Raw genomic sequence first — 24,850 nt, forward strand, 5'->3', positions numbered from 1 at the left:
TCAGTATTTCATAGTACATGTAATACATTTTTGTTACATAGCATGGCGGCTTGTACAGTTGATGTTACGAAAGATACGAAAGATATCGAGAAAGCTTTCCTAAAAATTGATTTCGACGAAGAAAACATTGAAAAGGAGTTGGGTAGGATATTTAAAAGTCCTAAACATTCAAACGAAATAGGCAATGCTGTATCTAAATTACACAATTGAGTAGAAAGAAAGGAGAAGAAGAAGATATATTTTCCAAATTATAAAAGGTTTATTCTTTTTCCAAAATAATTGCTGTAAATGTCCCAGTAGCAGAGTCTGTGGTTACAACTCTTGGAACGATAACAAATATTTTTCATATTGTCGGAGTTCAGATGAGAGTGAATGCTCAGAAAATCGAAGAAGATGAAACATATGCACCTTTCGAGCGTTTTCAAGATTCACAGATGACATCAGAGGCATGTGGACTTGAAGATCTGTTCTACACAACACAAGCTTACTTGAATGGAATTCATGATCAGGCAAATGATGAAGACATAATTAATCTACAAGACAAAGTTCCGATTTATAAAGGTGTAGAGTTTCTGGGAAAACTAAAAGCTAAGATAGAAAACCTTACAATAAAACCCGACAAAAGGTCTGTTAGCCGGGCCGTTGCCTATATAGATCTTTACTCACGCCTGGCAATTTTGAGAACATTAGTTTTATGGCAACTGTATGCAATAAAGAAACGTAGTAACATTGAACATGCCAGCAGCAATGGTGTTTACGCTGTTATAAAGGAAGCGGACAAGACAAATTACGAAATGTGGAGCACATTACAAAATCAAGTTTCGAGAAAGTTGTTTTCTTGACGATCTTCAACCCAACAGAACTTAGACATTTTCAGCATTTCATGAGTGTGAAATCAATAAAGACTATTCGGTTAGATGAAGATGATACCTTTTGCTCTAAAATGCATCTCATTCGCCCAGCAAAATGGCCTGAATGGCATATGAAATTTGGATGGAATAGACAAGGATCAATTTGGGGAGATAAAATTTACGAAAAAGAGTTTGTAAGTTTGTTTTTGAACCAGTTAAAGACCGAGAAATTGATAACATTTTTCATACCAGATCCGTAAAGTATCCCACCTATTACATGATTATGTTAGATGAAGATGATACCTTTTGCTCTAAAATGCATCTCATTCGCCCAGCAAAATGGCCTGAATGGCATATGAAATTTGGATGGAATAGACAAGGATCAATTTGGGGAGATAAAATTTACGAAAAAGAGTTTGTAAGTTTGTTTTTGAACCAGTTAAAGACCGAGAAATTGATAACATTTTTCATACCAGATCCGTAAAGTATCCCACCTATTACATGATTATGGAGAGTGGAAAATTAGGATATTGTGGAAGACCTACCTGGTCCGAAAGGAAAATTTAAAATTATCAGGTTCATTGAAGATAAATTGCCATGTTATGTAATGTCACTTTTTAGCCGTTTCAAACCCACCGAATTTCAGCAATTCATGAGTGTGAAATAAACAAGACTTTTTCGGCTGGACGAGGATGTTACATTTTGCTCTAAAATGCATCTCCTTCGCCCTGCAAAATGACGCAAAGGACATATAAAATATAAATGAGATAGACAACATTTAGTTTAGGGAGAAAGACAATTATGAAAGAAGCTTCAAAGTTTCTCTTTGAACCATAGAAAGATATCAGGTTTATGAGGTGCCCATCGTAATGCATGATGACAGAGAGCGTTATTTTGTTCATACATTATTGTGCTGTTTACAAACAAAATGTGATTAGTTTTCTCCACTCCATTGTAGATGCTTTTTATAGAACGGCCCCTTTTACAGTGTTGTACTATTAATGAATACACAGGATTCCACGTACTTTCCTGGTGAAAGAAAAGAATCAGGGATGTTTCAAACAATTTTCAAACATCAAAGGCTTAATTAAGTTACAGGTGGCAATTTACAGTTTGAAATGTATTGAAGATCATATGTAAATAAAAATAAAGTATTTGTTTGTTATAAAATATGAATATGTTTTAAACAAATTTCACATATTTACCTGGGTCAAATTTCTTGGTTTAAGGAAAAGATATTGGTTCGTGTGGATTTGGTATCAATGTTGAAGAATTGCTTTTAGTAGTTGACATGAATTCATGCTTGTTTTATAAAAGAAAAACAAAATGAAAAAATCAAGTGAAAATTAATGATTTCACAGAATACCTTACTAGTTGATATGATCATTTTAATATAGCAACAAAGTCAATGCATCATATACCTCTCATTGTCTTATTTTCAAGTATTTTAAAGCCTAATTGTACATCATTAATTAATGTTAAGAGTGTAAAAAGGATAAAGGTCACAGAAAACATAATATTACTTAACTTACACCACACTGGTATATAGGGAAATTTATTGGTTCCAACAGGCGAATATCTATATATCTCAAACACCATATAAATGCTGAAGTGAGATTAAAGTTTAATTCAACCCCTTCCTCTTCATGCATTTAAAACTCAATATCTCGATTCCACAGATATCTGTACATTTTCCTCGTCAAGTTCCATAAAGGAAGATTTGGTTTGTACTTTATTGTCAAAAGCTCATCTGCTACATCTTGATAGACTTCTACGTGTTAATTTATATATATATATATATATATATATATATATATATATATATATATATATATATATATATATATATATATATATATATATATATATATATATATATATATATATATATATATATATATATATATGAGGATTTTCCTTCTACGTGTTAATTTATATATATATATATATATATATATATATATATATATATATATATATATATATATATATATATATATATATATATATATATATATATATATATACATACATATATACACACATATATATATATATATATATATATATATATATATATATATATATATATATATATATATATATATATATATATATATATATATATATATATATATATATGAGGATTTTCCTGTATAATCGTATTTAAAAATTATTGTGCGCACACAGTTTAAATTTTCAGGGATGTTTACATGATTATCATACCTGTGTACAATTTTAATCAGAAAAAAGCATTTAATTATACTCAAGTGGACACCAAGGTATTTTCAGAGAATATCCTTGTATTATTTCCGTTTCATATATTGATGAATTACTGAGATAGGGCCTACTAACAAGTAAACTGTATGACAAACAAGATGACTTCAGCTTTTACATCGCCAACTTTCTTTATTTATCATGTTTATGTAGTAAAATTCAACTATTGCCTGCCTACGTATACCTTGATAAGTCTCCCAACTTCTTCAATTCTCAATTGTATGCTCTGATCAATTTTTAAACCATGATATAAGAATTTCAACAACTTCGTAAAAAGTAAGAAATTCTTAAATTCTATGGTCATTATAATGACCTTATTAGCGATTAAGCCGAGTTTTGACTGATTATTTCATACTCTTTGCTAGATCTCTGTCTTATACTTAAGGTAATACACAATAGATAGGCCAAAATTTTCCTCAAATTCAATTTTTTGAAACTGATATTTTGTTCTAGGATACAAGACCTCTCTTTATATGTAATATGAAAGAAATTCAACAGCACATTTTTTGCCCACACAATTTGAAATATGACTCATCAGACCCCTGTAAGAAGATTGTGAAATCAGACATTCGACTAGAGAATGTGTCTCATTTAAGAATTATTAATGATCTATTGCAAACTTGTGTGATGCTTATTATAAAGGCAACTTTTTTGTTACTAAAATTCAGTAAAATATATTGATACTGGTAAATTTGAGTAAAATATGATGTAAAACCTGGACATACGTAGCCCCAGAATTGAAGATTCACATGTAAATATGCTTCATTTTAAGTTCTCTTAAGAGAAAATGTATTATTCACTTTTTACAAAGATCAACAGATTGAGTGATATGGATCACAGATTAACATGTGTCAAAATACGGAAAATTGAACCGATGGTTTCAAATATTTTGGCGATTAAAAAAAATTTAATAGCAAAAAGTTAAAGATTCAGTAGATGACGTCACAATATTTGACCTTTGACCACTTAATATAAACTTGACCTTTATCATACATAACGAATGGAGACATCTCGTGTATATGTCCAAATATCCGCCCTCTGCTATTTATGGATCAAAAGATACATTGCATTTAATAACATACTGTCATATCGCATTTAAACAGCATAAACACATTCTAAAATGTAAGCTCCCAGCTGACCAAAATATAAGATGTCTCTAATTTTTTGGAAAAGAAATGTGACGAAAACATGTCAAACCTTATTATTTTTCTTACAAAGATCATTGATTATTGACAATATAGGGATATTGTTCTTTGTTCTTTTTTCTCATGTAATTTTTAAGAAATTAGTTAAAATAGATTTAATGTGTGTCTTGTACTACCTTTATTCGACTCAGGACACGGATTACTCCTATTCCTGATCAATAGATAGGGCTCATGGTGGGTAAGACCGGTCGGCAGGGGATACTTACTCCTCGTAGGTACATGATCCCACCTTTGGGATTTCCAGGGGTCTGTGCTTTATGCTCTGCATGTTTGTATTGTATTTAGATTTTTATTAGATCGATAACTGTTCATTATCTTCACCTATTTAATTCGAAATGAAAGTTGTTAAAAAGTTGTTAAGATGTCAGTAAAATGACCACAATTTTATGTAAGTTTCTGTCATATTGACATTTGAAAAATTTCAAAACCTTTGTATAATTTTCGGACGTTTTCCGAGCATATGAAATGGGCAGTGGTAAAATCAACACATGAAAAATGGCGACATTTCATGACATTACGGCGCATCGACTAGCAGTGTGGTGTAATATAGATTATGTAATGACACCTCTACATAATATTAATAATAACAGATTGATTGATTGATGATCTGCTGTTTTACGCCGAGTCTGCAGTATTTCAGCGACACCTCGGTTTTTTCTTTGATCCCCTGTATAGAACAAAACATACGGACAAACAACTATTGGCAACAGCAAAAGACGGTATGACTGTACATGTACATGTATCCTCAAAACTCAGAAGTCCTGTGTCAAAACGTTGCCGTGGGACCCCTGACCAACTTCAATTATGGCCGTAGGAACGGGGGGGGGCACAGGGGTGTTTGCCCCTCCATAATTTTGCCGATATATAGATTACTATATAGAAAACAGAGATACTATATGCTTGTGTCCCCTTAGTGAAACGTTTTGGCTTGTCAAGAAATTGGTAGTTGATAATGCCCCCCCCCTCAAACTGAAAATGTATGGCTTTGCCCCCCTCCGCCCCCCCCCCCAATTGAAATTGCTTTCTACGGGCCTGTCATTCGATATTTTATGGGTTGGCTGTAGCGACGTCTTTCGGGAATTCGAATACAAGCCTTGAATGTTTTAATTTCTCATATCAACCAATGAGATTTAGCCTTTCGATAATAAATGACTTGTAATACATGTATTTGAGGTTTCAACTGATTACTTTCTGATTACATTATCGTTCTACTTAAGAAAGCTTCAATTTGATTGGTGCTTCTCGATGAGAGAAACAAGCCTAAAAAATGAAAAGAGTTGATCATGTGTCCCACAGCAGCGTGTTTACTTAGGACCACTGACGTTATGGGTGTTATCACTGCAGATCGTCGAAAAAGATTGCATATTTCATTGTATTTAGCTGAATATAGTGAAAGAACTGTCCATAAGTTACTAACAGAAATCTTCTGAAGGTCCAATGTGTGTACAAAACTGGCTCTTTTCGTGGGGGAATAAAGGGGAATTCGAGTGTGTACATAATGAAATTCAGGTATTTATTCGGATGATTTTTTCAAGTTTTTGAAATCGAAGATGAAACGTAATGTTTCTTTTGAAAGATACGTCGACTCTAATTATTATCTATGCGCGATAAGGGGTTACCTCACATAATATTAAATCACCTATTTTGTTCTATCCTCGCAATGCCAGGGGTCTTGAGTCAAGGCGTTGTCCCAGACAGTAATTATAGTATTATTCATTATATTTATCCACATGCACATTATATATGTGAAATGTGAAATCTGTGTTATCCTAAGTAATAAATTGTGGATTACCACGCATACAAGTTTCAGTATTTTAAAAAAAAAATGTATATGAACATTTTTTTTCGGGCAATGCATGTGTGGATATTTAATATTAATCTTTGTGAATTCTTGAATTTGAGCAGGGGATACACACTACTCCATGACACCTTATCCCACTTCTGTTTTTGGAGGTCCGTGTTTGCTCTGCTCCCGATTTGTATTCTTTTAATGGACTTTGAGGTTTAATACTGCTCGTAATTCCATATTTCAGCTTTATCACACAAGGCCTTTCAATTTAACATTTAGTGTGTGACTGTAAACACATTTCTGATAAAGTGTGAAGGCTTCATAATAATTACTTTTTAAGCAGACATAACAGATTGCACTGACAGAAATGTGGAAAGAAGTAAGAATGATATAATCATATAATTATAATATATAATTATCTAAACAAACAGGAGATAATTATTGAAACATACTGAGATTAAATACATTGTTTCTAAACCAGGAAAACCGTTCTAGTAAGTTATCATTTTTGCATTTTAAATGTTTTAATTAGTTATACTTTAATAAATTACATTTATTGGTATATTAACAAAAAAGATAATAGAATAAATGTTAACGCAACATTTAATTAAGAAATAAATAACAAGTTTAGAAACTTCACTGGGAAAAGAAATGGGTCGTTCACGTGATCAAATCCTGTGAAGGCCGAAGACCTTCTCAGAGGATTTGATCACGAACCGATCCACTTCATTTCCCAGTGAAGTTTTTAAACTTGTTATTTGTTACTTATATATAGATTTGAGACAAACAATCGAAAATAATCGAATATAAATATTGCACTAACTGTTCGTCGTAGATTTTGACAAATTACGCAAGGTGTAAATCGGCTTGAAAAGCGGTTACGCTTCAAATTCATTTGGCAAAGGATTCTGTTTTGAAGGGAATATTCTGTGAAAGGTTATTTGTGATCAATAATAGTGAGCATATTGGTGTCTGGGAATATTTGTATTCATGAGAACTCATATTCGATGTTTAAAAACACAAGAAACACGTCCGATGTTTGATAATAAAAAGTTGGAGGAATTTCGGTCGGAAAGGGATGGATGGACACTCTTGTCCGGACCAATGAACTTGAAATCAAGTATACAATTTGATCAGAAACATAATATCTATGATTTCAGTAAGTCATATTTATTATGATGTTGACATGGAGACAATGGCAACAGCTTACATTGTAAAGACAACGCTCTCCATGATGGACTTATACCTACAGAACTTCTGAAGTGTTTGTCAACTGTTTGTGGCGTGATTGCATTACATTGATATTTTCCATCAGATTTTCAAATTTATGGTGAGTAAAGTTTAATGAAAAAAAAATTATACCATTCAGGGGTCTACAAGAAATATAAGGGTAAGCGTTGAAAGTATGGAGCTCAGGCATGAAACTTATAACATGTAGTTTTCTATTCTCTATTTAAAATCGATCAAGAACTGTATTTTTAAATACTTACTTACATTGTAAATAATATGATTATCATTTTACTTGGGTACTTTTTACATTTTTATACATGAAAAGCATGCTATATTGCTAAGTAAAGTAAGTCTTTTTAAGTAGATATTACTGTTATTAGGTTACATAATGTCCTACATGTATGACCCTTGAAAAACTTCATACAGGTATGAAGATATTTGTTCTCTGTATGTTTATATAATAGAGATATTTGAAAAGTTTTGTTTCCATGTATAGTCCAGGAGATAGTAATCTGTGCCCACATTTATTTGACACGTTCGTCCAATTGGCCATAATGGAAAATGGAAATGTCCTCATCGTATGGAGGATCTGTTTTTGAAAATTACGACACAGGTTAATTTCATTGGTAGCCAGTAAAAGCTCAAAATCTGATCATAGACAACATGGTATTGTTGATCAAATGACGGCCATTAAGTTAGAGGAAATTAGTGGTATACCTCAACACATTCTGCCCCCCCCCCCCTTCAGTTGCCATGTAGTTTTATTTTCACGAGTCTCACACCCAGTGGAGACCCAAAGGGCACAACGTCACAACTTCAATATGACTATGGAAAAGTGATTGTGGGAAATGTTTGAAATATATGGTAAATATTTATCATTATAACAATAACTTAATACGAAGTGCAGTATCACGTCTTGTTTACAAGCGAGGGTCATCAGATCAAAGGTGATGCAAAGTGTCAAGGAGACGTTAAACGGCACTTCAGATCAATTTACTGCTATAATGATAAATTTATTATGTACCCGTCTATAATTTGGAAAATATGATAAAAGAAAACTTTTAGGATCATTTCTACAACTTTCATAAAACAAAACATTTTTTCAAGGAACCATTTGACACGCAAGAAGAAAACGTCATGTATACAGTGTACTACGTCATCAGTTTCATACAGGGTTGATATGGATTCTGAAAACCACAGTGTGGTGTTACAGAATGTCGGATCACACCCTCACATGATTGCGTGAAAAATAACCCAGTTAAATTAAGTGATGCACAGTTCGGTAAATCAGAAAATTTAATGTATGCAGCTAGGAATGAAAATTGAAATATATCTTTTGTCCCTTTTATAAAGTTGCAGCAGTCTTTTCGCCATTTAATACCTTTTACAAGTTCAACCTGTATAGCCTTTGCAATTTACTAGAATTTTTTTTTTATAAAAATTCTCTTTTTTATCTAACCGTGATTTGCACATGAACATCAACAGTATCAATGAAAACATATATTTTTTTATGTAATTATCTGAGAAAGATTGATTTTCGAAAATACACATACATCAAAGATAAACAAGAGGCCCTGGGCCACAACATTCACCTGAGTCACTTTGGTTCTGCGAATGCTGTTCTGTATAAGATTTTCCCAATATATACACACACATATATTCCTAAGTAAAACTTTGATCGCCTTTTGTGGTCCCATCCAATTCACAGGGCCGTGATTTGAACAAAAATATATTCACACTACTAGAGAATGCTTTTACATTAATGTGATTCATCACATCTTTGCTGTTATTGAGGAGATTTAAAGATATCTCTCTATATTATCCTATGTAAAACGTTGATTCCCTATTTTGGCCTACCTTATCCCCGGGAGCATGATTTGAACAGTTTGTAATCTACACTCCCTCTGGAAACTTCCACACAAGTTACGGCTTTTCTGGTCCAAGTTGTTGTTAAGATTTTGAAATATTTAAATGTTTTTGAAATATTTAAACGTAAAACTTTCATTCCCTATTGTGCCCCCATTCTACCCCAGGGGTAATAATTTGAACAGTGTAGCATCTACATTTCCCTAGAAACCTTTCATGCAAGTCATTATTTTTTCTGGTCCAGTGGTTCTTGAGAAGAAGATCTTTAAATATTTTTCCTATATATTTTATGGTAAAACTTTGATCCCTATTGTGGCCCAACTCCATCCCCCAGGGACCATGAACAAAACGTGAACTGCACAATTCATAATTGGAATCTACACATACTCAGGAAGCTTCAACATAAGTTTCACCTTTTCTCGCCCATTGGGCGCCTTTCGTGGGATGATTTTTGAATATTTTTCCTATATTTTTCAATGTAAAACTACGATTCCCTATTGTGGCCCCACCATACCACCAGGGACCATGATCTAAACACTTTAGAATCTACTCTACCAAAGCTTTTACATAAGTTTCAGTCTTTATGGCACAGTGGTTCTAAAGAAAAAAAAATTGAATGACATCACCACCATTTTTGCCTATTCTTGACTATATCCCCTGAAAAGGGAGCCTGGCCAATCATTTGAACAATATTGTATTCCATATACCCAAAGATTTGTGCCATCTTTGGTAAAAATTGTCCCAATGGGTCTTGAAAAGTAGTAAAAAATATGAAAAAAATACAAACGGACGGACAAGCAGTTATACAGACAGACGGAGGACAACGAGTGATCAGAAAAGTTTTCAGCTCAGATGATCTAATTAATGTTTTACCATTGAAAAACACAACATACAAGAAATGGTCAAAATGTAGTCCTTGTTACATACATGTACAAATAAAGGCACTTATAAATTTATGAGGATTTTAATTATTTTTTTCACCTTTTATGATGCCTAGATCAAATCCCCAACTTTTTTGATAACATAAGTTACTAGATTACAAGGTGAAGATAACGAACAGTGATCGATCTCATAAAAAATCTGTAATCAGTGCAAATTTGTGAGCAGGGCCAGAGGTGGAATCAGGTGCCTAGGAGGAGTAAACATCCCCTATTGATCAGTCACATCCACATGAGTCTAGTGTATAGATCAGGTAGACGGAACATCCCCATAGTCAAATTCAGTATAAAAAAAAGGTCTAACAAGGAATTTTTTATGAATTTTATTTCTATTCTTTTTTGAAAACATACAGAGCATACTGTAAACCAACTATTATTTGCGCTATCTTTTATTCGTGATTAGTCAGTTTGAAATCAATCCACGATGAATAATTTTTGCGACTGAGGAAAAAAATACTAAGCAAAATAATGTCTCGCGGCGATTGATATTTGCAAGTTAAAGTAGGTCGCGAAACTCCGGATATTTCTCGCACGCGAATAAAAGTTGGTTTACAGTATATGCATGTCTCTAATTTTTACGGGACTTTCCTCCTTTTCCTCTTTTCTTTTTCCTTTTATTTCTGTTAGTACATGTTTTCTGCTTTGTTAAATAGCTATTACATTTGTTGGTTTCATGAACTAAGCCTTTAAACTGGCCTGCAACCTTTGAATTATCAATGCACCACACAAGTCCTCCTCTTTCGTATTGTGTCAGCTATAAATATACATAAAAATAATTGTTTTAACAAATTACCGGGTCTCAGTTGTTGATATCTTTCTATTCAATTTTTATCTTTTTTTGCAAAACAAGTGGGCGTATCAGAGTACACCTAACTCGATCCCTAAATACCTAGAAATGCTGAATAAAGCAAATGGAAATCAGTTACAAAGTTAATATAAGCGATCTTGAACAAAACTTTTCGGATGTGAGAGTTGAGAATTTTGAAATGATATGGACAAACATTTTATACTTAAATACTTATATTTTTCATGTCAAAATACTTCGTTAATACAACACTTGCCCTTCTGTTAATATCACCAATACATCACCACCCAGTTCATTGTCTTAGTAACCGCCCATTTAGCATGATCAACAGATGACGAAAATAGATATCCATTGGAAAATTTTATCTTCTTTACCTCAGATACCTTGATGTGTAAAAGGGAAAAGTAGTATATTAGACAAAACAATTCTACCAAAAATACTATTATAATAGTTTACGATAGTTACAAGTTTTTTGTTTGTTTGTTTGTATGTTGTTTAACGTCCCTCTCGAGAATTTTTCACTCATATGGAGACGCCACCACTTGCCGGTGGAGAGCTGCAAATTTTGTCCTATACTCGGCACTTACGGCCATTGAGCAGTGAGGGATCTTTTTCGTGCCAGCACCTACTGCGACACGGGACCTCGGTTTATACGGTCTCATCCGAAGGACCGGTCTCACGTCCAACAGTGGGATTCGAACCCGCGACGTAAGGATCAACTCCTTACTCCGCGACTCTAGAGCAGACGCTCTAACCACTGTGCCACGCGGGCGACGATAGTTACAAGTAAATATAATACCAATGTTTTCATTATAGTAAATCAAAGTACTTTTTCTATGGATTTCAGATTGTTGTATTTTAAGTTTCCCAATTCATGCATGCCCATTTTTGATATTAAATGAAAATATAACTTGTATATTCAAATATTGTTTCCATATTTTACATCATTGATATCAAATTGAAAAGACTTTTGGCTTTTTAATCTGAAAAAAAGTTCTTAAGTAAAGTTTCATGGCAAATGAAAATATTAAAGTATCCACTGTAGTTAACTATCTTAAACTATAGTGAACTACAGCATAATTTTATTAAGGAATTAACTTCATGAAATCTTTTACATCGAAAGTATGTACTTTTTCCATAACTAAGCTTACTAGTATTTGACCTAGTATAAAAGAAATATGACGTTATGTTATGTTTTGCATACAAAGATATATGACGTTATGTATATTTATCAAATCATATAATCAAGAATCTTTAAGTAAGTATCTATAAAATCTTTTTCTGTACAAAGGTTCTTATGATGCCATGTCTCGACGTACAGGTCATCTTTTAATTGTTTGGCTACAAGGTCTTCATAAATATCTAAAAAAGATGGATGTATATAAAAATTGCAAAGTAATTTGACATTATTTATAAGGAGGTCTTTATAATTGTAAGTACTAATGGTTATATTTTATCGACGTCGAAAATAAATTGTCAACTGGTCATTATTTGACGTCGAAAAATAACATTTTTTCTTGTAGAAAAAATGTCAGCACCTTTGAAATCTGCATACAATACATGAAGACAAAAATTACCTCTGTGTAATAATAACCCATTATGAATTTGGGATTAATTTTTCTTTTTGAAGGTGAAAGTAAATAACCCTGCATGTTCAAAATGTTTAGTCCTTACGAAATTTACTGTGAAATGACATTAAACTTAACACTTGTATTAAAATTGGTAAAAGAAGTGTAAATCTAGATTTCCATGGTCTTAAACATTAACCTGAAGTAAACTGAGAATACATGGATGCGATGTTTGTCTTAGCAAATCTTCTAATATACACCCCTTCCGGGTAATGTGTTAAGAGGAGCGTATCTATTCTTTGTGATACTCCAATAATATCCACTACGTAAAGGTCCCCTTAAAACTGAAAAAATAAAATTGAATTCACATTGCACGGATTTACAATTCTGTTGTTCAGACTTTTGTCGCTCGGGCGAGATCTTATGTCATTTGAACGAGAATACTACCTCGTTCATGCGAAAACTACCACCTTCACAAGACATAAAATAGGTAGGTAGAACTTTTCATATGTCGCTAACAAAGACCAAAAAAGACATTCTTGCGTTTTTAAAACCTTGTTTGCACAAATTATTACCGGTATGTCAGGATTTTAAATTGTTTGTATCACATATTCTCTTGAGCACAACAAAATACCCTGTCACGAAGATTCGATTCTTAGCTTTTCGTCTTTCTAAATTCAAATATTCTGCATCATATTTTAGTTCTTACAAAAAAAAAATCGATTCTTCAATGTCAAATAAACAATATTCAATTAAAATCCAAGATAACATCCAAAGAAAAAGCATTCAGTGAAGAAAATGCTTCCACGAACAGAGGAAAATAATTATTTTTCTCTTTAGAAATACTTACAGTACAGTTAAGTTTGGGTTCCTATTTTTTAAATACAAGTTGCACAACAGTTATTTTGTACAGTGAAATATTTTTGTTGGTCCTGAATTTTTAAGTATATAAATTAACTTATAATTTTAACATAATATTGTGGCGGATACAGCAAATACGTAGCGAACGTCCAAATTGAACCGGTAGCTTAAAATAATCACTTGTCTAATTCTATAATTTAATTAAAAAAAAAATACATAGACCCCAAATTATAAGATAACTTTGACTATTCCTGTTAAATTTTGTAAAATTGTAGGGCTTTTAAGTAATTGTATTGCTTGTAATATTTTCAAAGGCAGAAAAATTTACATTTTTTGAGTGCAAAAAGTCAAATAGTTAATGATGCATAGAATTTGGAATTTTCTTCGTGTCAATTTTTTAAAATGTATTTAATGAATAAAAAATAGAATATTAATTGCAAACACAATCTATCATTAAGTCAAATGCTGACTGACTTTTTTTATACTAATTGTTAGACCATTATTTACACACTGAATTGTCGACGGATTTTCCCGTTATTTCCCGATCATGACAAGAAGCACACTGTGGTTGTTACCGGTCGTCAGGAGATGCTCACTCCTCCATGGCACCTGATCCCACCTCTGATTTCTTAGAGGTCAGTGTTTGCTCTGCTCTTATTTTGTAATGTTTAATGGACTTTTGAGGTAAATGATATTCGTTATCTCCACATATTTCATTGCTCTCGTAATTTACTTGATTAAGATTTATTGGAGTAAAAACTTTGAAAAAGCAGTGATTCATATGTAAAACACAATGAAAGTACAAAAATATCATATTAAATGCAGAGGTTGATACTTTGAAGGAACTTTAGTATAATTTGAGATCACAAAATTTTACCGAAATAATAAGTATTAAAACGTTTTGACTTTTCAACACTTCATGCAAACATTCCTCTTGATAAATTAAAGAAAACCTTTCTTACATCATTAATTACTGTTTCATCAACAAACATGGACTTCTAAAATTACAAACCTTGTCATTGATCATCAACAAATTTATTTTTGTTTAAAATATTCTGAGTCTACACATAAGTACTACGAAATTGAAATAAAAAGATCCTGGAGTTTCTCGTTAACAATATCTATGTAATCCTAGAGGACCAGGTCTTCCATCAAACTGTTGGAATTCCCATGGGTACTAATTGTACCCCATCATTAGTTAAAAAGTTTTTATATTCAAATGTAGCAGAATTTATTTAAAACCCTCTTCATAAAATGAAGAATTTTCTCTCTGTTAATTGACATTAGGATATATCAACGGCGTTTGTTGCAATCACAAAGGTAAGTTAAGGACTCTCATACTTTTATCAGCCTGTGCAGAGGTTCTGGAAAACAATTCTGACGTCACGTTAGACCAATGAAAATCAATCTCGATGTATAAATGCTAACGTTATTTTCATACACACTAAAATACTTTGTTTCACATGAACAATGTAGATATAAATCAATTTGCAACTCATCTTGCCATAAACTTGTAAAAAAATTTTAATTGTAAAATTTCTTCTTATTCCAAGAACTTTATTTTCGCGTACTTACGCGAGAGAGCATGCTCGCGAAAATATCATTCTTGTGTATATTAGTATCCCTAAAGATACCGAGCAGTAACCACAATCCGTGAAAATTTTGTCTTCCTAATAAAGAGTAAATGTCTCGCGAAAATAAGGCCTCGCTAAAGTCTAGTGATCTACAGAAATACTATCCTAATGTAGAATGAAAGCCAGCTTGAACTCGCTGTATTGACAGATGACGCCACTGCCTAGTTTGACGCACAGTTTCTATGTACTTGAGGCGTGGATCAAGCTACTGTCAGATGCTGTAAATATGGAAATTTAAATGATTGCAATTTATGAGATTTTTGTTTTTTTTATATTTGTGTTTTTAATCAGAGAAATTTTCTTTAATCCAAAAAAAAAAAAAAAAAAAAAAAAAAAAAAAAAAAAAAAAAAAAATTAAAAGATTAAAGCTATTCAGAAAATTCCTCTGATTAAATCCTCTTATGTTTCAACGAAGGATTTAATTTAACAAAACGCGTATCAGACCGATTCACAAAAGCGTTTATAAAACATAACATTAAAGTTTTAATTAATTTTTTTAACTAGTTTTAATTGTCCTTACCTATGTTTTGAAATGCACCAGCCACAGTGTGCAGACTTAGCGAGTATGCAGTTACTGCAACTCTGATCAAATATTTCACAATCTGCAGAGGTGATGTTCACAATCTTCACAAAAATAAAACAAATGTATGAAATACAAAATTATCATTAATGATCATTGAATGTAATTCATCATAATGAAGTTATAAAAGGATTGAAATTTGATTGATTTATATTGATGATAAAACTTTTTTTATCTATTTTCCGTAAATATACTGTTACAGGAAACAATATATTACTGTCAATTTAGAACGCTTTTAGAATTCCTTGGTTGGAAGGCAGTAATATTTTATGAGATTATACTGAACAAAAAAGTTGTACTATATCAGTTTTCAGTAAGTATACAATGGGTTATTTATTTACCATTTTTTCTGAAAAGCATAAAATTCAGATAAGCATATACCTTGTCTTCTGTCAATATGACAGGAACCCCGTTCATCTCTATAATTGCTCTGATTTTGCTATTGTCCATTTTAATTGTTTCGATGTAGTGCACAGAAAGAGATTTGTTTAGGAGTAACTAAAACAAAAGAGAAAAAAATCTCAGATTTGTTAATTCTTAACAATGCAGTGTTTCTGAGTATTTCACTTTCTAGCGTTGAATAGATAAGATAAATAATTGAAAAAAATTATAATACTTGCATAAAACATTTGTAACATAGTGTAGTAAATAATGGAATACAGTTAAACCTCGTTATCTCGAGCCCAGTGGCACCAAGAAAAAAAAACGCCGAGATATCCGATCGTTCGATATATCGAGGATAAACTACAGAAATTAAAGAAATAAGTGGTTAGGATTTAGCCAATACTCAAGATATGACGTTTGAAATACCGAATTTCAACTGTATATGCTTAGGCTCGCTACTATCCATTATCCTTCTTTATAACTAACCATTTTCCCCCTAATCATTACAAGCAGATTGTATGTCTTCAGAAACTCTGAAATCGGGTGAAATTCTAGGTTAACCCGGTGAAAATATTCAATAATGCATGTATGTATATTTAGATTATTCCAACTCCAACAGAAAAATACCTTGGGGTTTTATATTTAGATTTTTTATATTTTTTTTTCAAACAGTGTACCTATTTATAAACGGTATTAAAATTTTATACCAGTTTCCTCAATGCAGGATCTTGGGAAAAAAAGTAAGCTTACAGTAATAGTCATTGCCTTTGTGGAGCTATAAATTCATTGACTCTGTTCATATCCATAGAGGTGGGCGACTGTCCATATAGATAAGTATATTTATATATCTTTGTTTATATTAACTCTCATGCATCATTTACCTTAATTAACAACATTACTTATAGAGGAAAAAACTTTAGGTATCAGCGGTTGGGCTTCCTAAAATCAGAAATTAGGTGGCTGGAAATACTCACAAAAATGTCATTGAATTCAGAGTGATTCTGAGATATTATATATAAAAATGCATTTTTTCATAGCTCATTACAATTAATTATACTATATAGAGAAAGTAGTAGCATCTCATATAAGTGTGTTATACGAACATTTTTATGATAACATCAATTATGCACTTTTGAGTTCAAAATAAATTATCAATTTTTATTTTAGATTTAAAAATATTTTGTTATCCTGACACGAAAAAATTCGTTTTTCAAATTTTGTGGCATATTAGTTTTTCTATTAAATTGAATTTTGAATACGTTGTGAAAATAGCACATGAAATCCTTGCAAGATTTCTCATATAACTTCTTATGAAATATGTTTGTTTGTTGTTTAACGTCCCTCTCGAGCATTTCACTCATATGGAGATGCCACCACTTTCCGGTGTAGAGCTGCAAATTTTGACCTTTGCTCGGCACTTTAGGTTAGTGATGGATCTTCCTCGTGCCAGCACCTACTGCAACATAAGACCTCGGTTTATACGGTCTCATCCGAAGGACCGGTCTCCACTTTCCACGTTGGGATTCGAACCCGCGACGTTAGGATCTACTCCTTACTCCGCGTCTCTAGAGCAGACGCTCTACGCACCAAGAGGGTGACTCTCATGAAATATGAAGAGAACGAACAGAAATAAGGTTCAGAATACCATTGAAACAATACAAAGCAGGAGCAGAACAAACATGAACCTGTAATTCAATTTCATATCAATAACATTGGTTTTATAGGGGATGCTAAAGGGAATTTTAATTTCTCTAAAAGTGGCACATTTTTGACTCTTTATACGGAACACACACCGTCTTTTTATATACGAAACAGTTTTAAAGAAACAAATCCACCATTTTGAGACTTAATGAAATATTTGATAACTTTAAGCGTTGTTGTTCAGAGCTGAGTCAAGAAAATTCTTAAAGTTTACCTTTATAATGCGTCCCTAGGTACAGCGATGTGAGATCATTCTCTACGTCTCAAATAACTGTTATCATATACTGTGTTCTGTACACAGATTTACCAACAAGTGGCAATATACCAATAATTATTCCAAAATGTTGTGCAGCATTCGATACATTATTGCAGTAATCCTGCCTGTTAAATGCATCATAAGCGTCATAGGGTAACTATTGGGAAGAAAAATTGATTAATATCATTCAAATAAATTTAGCTTGCTATTAAGCATTATCAAATAAATCTTGCTCAAATTTTGCCATACGAGTCTGGAGTAAAGTGAAATTTATTTATCAAACCTGAAGATTTACATATCAATAAATGTATTATAAGAAAAATTGTTGATAGTAAACTTTTCAATTATATCAAAAGTTAATCGAAGTATTTACATGGTGTTTAGTTTGAAAACAAAATTTGCATTCTTACAAGTTGAAATAAACCAGTTATTTCAAAGGGTTTTCTGTAGGCATTATTCATTTGGGTCGTAATTTGACTGACATGCTCAATACCAATTGAAATTTCATTGTTTTCATACTAAATTTGCATGCAGATTACTCAGCTTATGGCTGACGGCGGGTGTGATCGATCTGCGGGAAACGATTACTTTTCTTAGACACCTAACTGATCCAACATCTGGTATTTCCAGGGGCATATTTTGTCCTGTTCTTCATTGTTATTCTTTATTAGATTTACGAGACTAATCACTGTTCATTATCTTCACCTTTAACATGACAAATGTATTTCATAGCACAAGTATAAATTAAATCATTTTTGATTTATATACAAAATAGTTAGTAGTATTTTACTGAAACTCAAAGGATACGAAAAATAGATTTCAACAGTCTGGTTTGACTTTTCTCTGAAAAGAAAACAATTAATTGTAAAGAAAGAAAGCAACTAGTTTTATTACATGACTCGCATTAAGAGGCATATTGACACATATTCCTTAATTCATTGAATCTTCAAATATCATAACCTCTAGAAGAAGATCTTGTTTTGGACAACCATATCCATTTCTCCTAGAAGTAAGAAATGCGCTATAAATTTCAGACTCCGAAAACATACAAAAAGCAGAAGATCTTGAGGAGTCTAAAAACAAGATATCAGGCACCTGAGGCAATGATTAACTTTCCATGAGCAACAACATCGAATGTTTTATTTCCTTCTTTACAAGAAATTGGAATGTCTTCCTATACCCTTTTAGGAATCAATTGACAGCCAATTGATTTACACAATTTAGCTAGCTTGGCTTTTGAATTCTGGTTAAACAGAAGAAACACAAAATCATCGTTTTCAAAGATTGTTCTATAATCTACATTGCTGATGTTTTTCGAAGTTTTTAAAAATAAGTCAAATATCCCATCCTCAGGTAAAGTGGATCCAAAAACCTTCCAATGTAAATCTGGTACCGCCGAAAATAGTACTCTTCTATCCACTTCCTCGCTCAAAGTCAACTTGTTTCTCCTTATACATCGTCCGCCATACACTGTACTGCATGTAATAAGGTAGTCAGGCGTGACCACAATAACTGAATTTTCGTCATCACCACAGTCTTTTGCATTTAAGTCTGTTTGTGCAAAGCAGGTATGGCTTGCCCCAGTTACTTTAAAAACCTCTAGCCCGGAATTTTCCAAATTGAATTTGTAGATTATGTTTTTTCCACTAACATAAAATGAATTGCTCAAATTATTATAGGCGATATTCAACGGAAATTGTTCAGATTGACAGAAAATAATGAATTTTATCTCGAAACCTAACCGCATTGTAGAGTACGCTTCAACTGTTGTGAAGGGTACTTAAACTATCATCAGAATGTTGAAAGCAATCATCTTTCTAGAGGTGAATAAATCTTGTCAAATTAGGTATAAAACTGCTTTTATTCTATACTGAAAAAAAATGATAAGTGTATTAGGATGTTTCAATTGCAGAAAACAAATTAGTTCTGTTTAAATGAGTGTGAGTAGAAAGTCCAATTTAACGATACAAATTTGAAGCAGTGCAAACATGGACCTCAAAATTTAGAGGTGGGATCAGGTGCCATGGAGGAGTGAGCATCCCCTGCCGACCGGTCGCACCCGCCACGTGCTCCTTGTCATGATCGGGAAAAAAACTCCGGAAAATCGGTAGACAGTTCAGTGAATAAATAATGGCCTAACAATTAGTATGAAAGACTTCAGTCAGCATTTGATTCAATGATAGCTTGTTTTGCTGACAAGGTCATTGTATCGACCATAAATCTTGCGAAATGATGACTTCAAACGAGACTGTTGATATCCTTGTTTCATCAACTTGTTTGTCAATAGCTTGCCTAGTTTGTTCATACGTAGAGCATGCTCTTGAATCAACTGGGACATAAACCCCATATGCAAATGATAAGGGTATATTGCTACATAAGTAAGGGAAGTTGAAAATTGAAAAGTTTAAGTCATCACTTTTATCATAAAGCTTTGTTGTTAGGTTTCCATTAACGTCTTTTTTCTAGTAAAATTTCTAAATATGAAACAGATGTGTCAGACTCCGTGATATCTTTTATTTCAAGCTCACTGGTATATATCGAGTTGACATATGAATGGATTGATTGAGTGATTGATTGTATGTATGTTGTTTTACGTCCCTTTCGAGAATTTTTCACTCATATATAAAACTGAAACAACTCTGCCTCAAACATTTTTAAAAATTCAGATTTACGATTTGGTAGGTTGAGAATCAGATGATTTAGTTTAGGTATAATTAAAGTTTTAATTACTGTTAATCTGCCGATTGGGGTAAGTTTCCTAATACTCCAACTGCATAACATTTTTTTCGATATCATTTAATTTTGTCATGTAATTTAATTGAAGCATTTCCTCCAAATTAACTGAAACTTTTATTCCTAGCAGATCAAAATTTGAATTATCCCAATCAAGCTTCTACCGAGAATGGTGAAAAACTTCCTTTGAAAATGTCATACTTCCAATCCAAACCATTTTTGTTTTTAGGGAGTTAATCTTTAACCCTGAAATAATTGCGCGTTACTCAATTTGTTTGCACACACCGTTGCAGTTATATATATATATATATATATATATATATATATATATATATATATATATATATATATATATATATATATATATATATATATATATATATATATATATATATATGACAATAGAATTAGAAGGCAACACTTCTTGTTAAAACGTAAGCGCTTTCATTGTTTTCTTCAGACGTCAACAACAATGCAATGGCGTCACAATACTCATAGAGGAAACTATAAAATAAGTCAAATTAAAAAAAAAAACAAAAACAAAAAAACAAAAAAAAAAAAAACAAAAAAAAAAAAAAAAAAACAAAAAAAAAAAAAAACAACAAAAAACAAATGTTTACGTTATACATTGAATATGGAAGTGTGAACTATCTAATAAAGGCTTTAATACTTTGATAGAGTATTTCTCCTTTTCCCGTCTTTCTACTACATTGCCCGTATAAATATGGTAAAACAGAAACACTGAAAATTGTCCCCGGCCACAAGTATCAAGATGTCCTCTTAGATTTATCGTTCTGTATTCAGGCTGGTTAATGTGTTGTTTGTGTATTTGAACAAGTAGGGTGGTTCCAGTTTGTCCTATATAGAAGTATCCACATCCAGCGCACGTAATGCAGGAAATTGGTTTTTAGACCCACATATCATGTCTGCTTTGATGGTAAAATCTTTATTCTCGAATTTAAAGGTACTTCCAATTTTCATGTACTGGTAGGTTCCACAACGGAGATCGGAACATTTTTTGACTGAGCATAAATTCTGCTGATAAAAAGGAAGATTGGCATAATATTCTTCGGAGATTTCTTGGTTGTCTTTTACTGTTGATAAATCTATATTTTTCTAAAACTTTGGACATTTCCTCATCGGTTTGTAGAATGTTCTTAAGGTGACGGACGGTTGAAGTAATATTTGTGCGTAGTAACAAGAGGTAATATTTTTAAATCTGAGGTTTTGTTTTTTTGGAGGATTGATAATGTTTTTCCTGTCAAGTTCTAGTGCCTTTTTGATTCCGTCTTCAATAATTCCCATAAGATGAAACTGTTCAAGAATGTATTTTTTTAAATTCACTTAGACATTCATCTCTATATACGTCCGGTCTCTCGGGTGTACTCTGGTGACTTCACCAGAGTACACTCGAGAGACCGGACGTATTTCATAGCGGTCCGGATTTTTTTTCTTTACTGTTAGTTATAAACTTCAAATTAAACATTGCAAATACATAGTGTTTGGTAGTTTAGTAGTAGTGTTAGTTTTTGTTTTTTGTTTTTGTTTTTGTTTTTCTTTGTTTTTATGACTTCTTAACTGTTTTCTTTGTCCTGAGGAAGGAACAGGGCGTCCCGAAAATTTGACAAAGAACTACGCACGCTAACTCTCGATTCCCGCCTACATTTTATACCCATTTAATTCAACACTAATGGCAATTAGGCCGTAAAATCTTTGTTGAATGCAAAGAACAGCTCAGTGGTAATTGACTGATTGTTTTAATACCAGTGTTTAATTGTTTTACATGTACCCCTAATTCCAGCTCCTTAAATAAGGGAGTAGACGATATTTTTCATTGAAATCGGGGTTTAAAGCATCATCACATTTTAAAATATTCTTGGATATTAATAAATGTTCCCTAACTCTTTTCTTATGTTTTACTCATACAAAATTAAACATATATTATTAATAAAATACAATATTTAAGTTGTAAACTCTTCTGAAATTGGTGAAAAAATAAGCATTTTAATTTGTAGTTTTTTTGTCTGTAAACATTTATCCCCCCCCCCCCCCCCGTGACACACAAAAAGCTTTGGTATGAATTTGTGAAATAACAGTCCATATTACCCGTAAAAAGGAATTTTTGTTTCACATGTGTGGTGGTGGTGGTGGGGGGGGGGGAGATATTCTAAAATATTTTCCGTTTTCCGTTGATTTCTATAGTAAAAAACACAAGTTTTACCAAAAGTATAGAGATATCTCTCTTTGTTTTCCAAAAGAAGTAATGTTTTATAAAAATTGATATAAATATGTATATAGATATGAAAAATCATTAAAATATGTTAACTTTTGAGAATTGACTTGGAAGTAGGCGGGAAAACAATGCTATCGTTCGCAATTCTTCTATTGTTCGTGTCGTTGGTCATTTTTAGTGCTTTATATATATATATATATATATATATATATATATATATATATATATATATATATATATATATATATATATATATATATATATATATATATATATATATAGGGAAATAGCTTTAAAAGTAAACATCATAAGCTTTGGCTTATGTTTAGATTTAACTTGACATTTTTGGCATCTTAATACATGTATATATTTCTTTTTTTAAGAATACTTATTGTTCTGGATAAAGTCTGTTCATACTTACTGCGATCCAAAAGCTCCTGTAATAAAAGTTGGTACTCATCTTGACAAAGTAAAGAAACAGGTAAATCCTTTAATGTATTGATTATTTTTCATAGCATACATGTATAATTAAGCATATTTTTAACACATTATTCAGATAACGGTTTGTATATACATGTAGCTCCAAACAATTACTTAACTCTTGATAGATGCGCATATAATAATACAAACATGACACTTGTTTTTGGTTTTCGTAATTGCGTAATAAAATAAGAACGGTTAAAAAATGCAACTCAAAGATTTAGGCATGACAGCCCCCAAATAAACTAGATTAATTGATTGATTGCATGTTGTTTTACGTCCCGTTCGAGAATTTTTCACTCATATACAGACGTCACCATATACAGGTGAAGAGCTTCAAATTTTGACCTTTACTCGGCCATTGAGCAGTGAGGGATGTTTATCTTGCAAAACGCCTGTCGGGGCCTCGGTTTTTAAGATCGCATCCGAAGGACCCGCAATTTTCACTTCAAATTGCCGAGCCCATGGGGAAGGAACAGTTGCTATCCATTTTTATCGACTTAGGTCAGTCGCGGTAGTGATTCGATCACGGAACGAGCGATGAACAGTCCAAATAAACTAAAAGTTCATTGTTTACTAACTTTGATTTGAGTTTTATAAGCAAATAAATTATCAAAATTATATTAATAAATTGAATGACACTGACTCTTCTTCTTTGGTGTCCACCGATCACAGTAGCCTAGTGGTAGGGTGTTCGCTTCGTAATATGGAGGCTCTGGTTTGTAAGTCGCACCACGTCAAACCTGAAACGAAACCATAGGTAGTGACTGTTCCTTTGCCAAACACCCAGCACTAAAAGTGAAAGCCGTTTGGATAAGATCTTAAAAACCGAGGTCCCGTGTCATGATATACGTTAGCACGAGAAAGAACTCTCAATGATTCATTGTCCTGAGTGCCGATAATAGGTCTAAATTTGAAGTCCTTTACCGGTATATGGTGACATTTGTATATGAATTAAGAATTCTCGTATGGAAAAAGCTACTACAATTAATCAATCAATCTTTGGTATTTTTTCTCATAAGTTTTGTTCATTTTACTCTTTAATTATATGTCAATAATGATAAATTAGGAACTGGCATTTACATTTACATTAAAAATGGGTTTTTTAACATGATAAATCAGGATACTTGAAATTTAATTAAAGTGAAATATAACAATGTAAATATCTTAAATAGGAAAAGTTATGCATTGTCAATTCACCATAATGAAGATTTTTGAGAGTAATTGCCGAAACTTTCAAAATATTTATCATCTTAAATGAAAAAAAAACATAGAATCGATAAAAGATAATGTGGAATCAAGTGCCCAGAAGGACAACAAATTCCCTCTCAACAGGTCACATCCTCCATGAGTCTACTGTATTGATAAGATAAACAAAGTAATCCGTAGTCAAGGCAAGTAACCTTTTCAAATAAAATGTTCAATTAATTTTCTTCGTAAGAGAAATTTTATTCCTTTT

General features: G+C 32.2%; 1 pseudogene; it reads right to left on the reverse strand.

Annotated features, from left to right (window-relative positions):
- Positions 1 to 10,724: 10,724 nt before the first annotated feature.
- Positions 10,725 to 19,692, reverse strand: LOC133186274 (uncharacterized; annotated as a pseudogene).
- Positions 19,693 to 24,850: the final 5,158 nt, after the last annotated feature.

Source organism: Saccostrea echinata, unplaced genomic scaffold, assembly GCF_033153115.1.
Source record: "Saccostrea echinata isolate AGI-Se365-2 ecotype Australia unplaced genomic scaffold, CSIRO_AGI_Sech_v1 ptg000013l, whole genome shotgun sequence".
NCBI classification, from domain to species: Eukaryota; Metazoa; Mollusca; class Bivalvia; order Ostreida; family Ostreidae; genus Saccostrea; species Saccostrea echinata.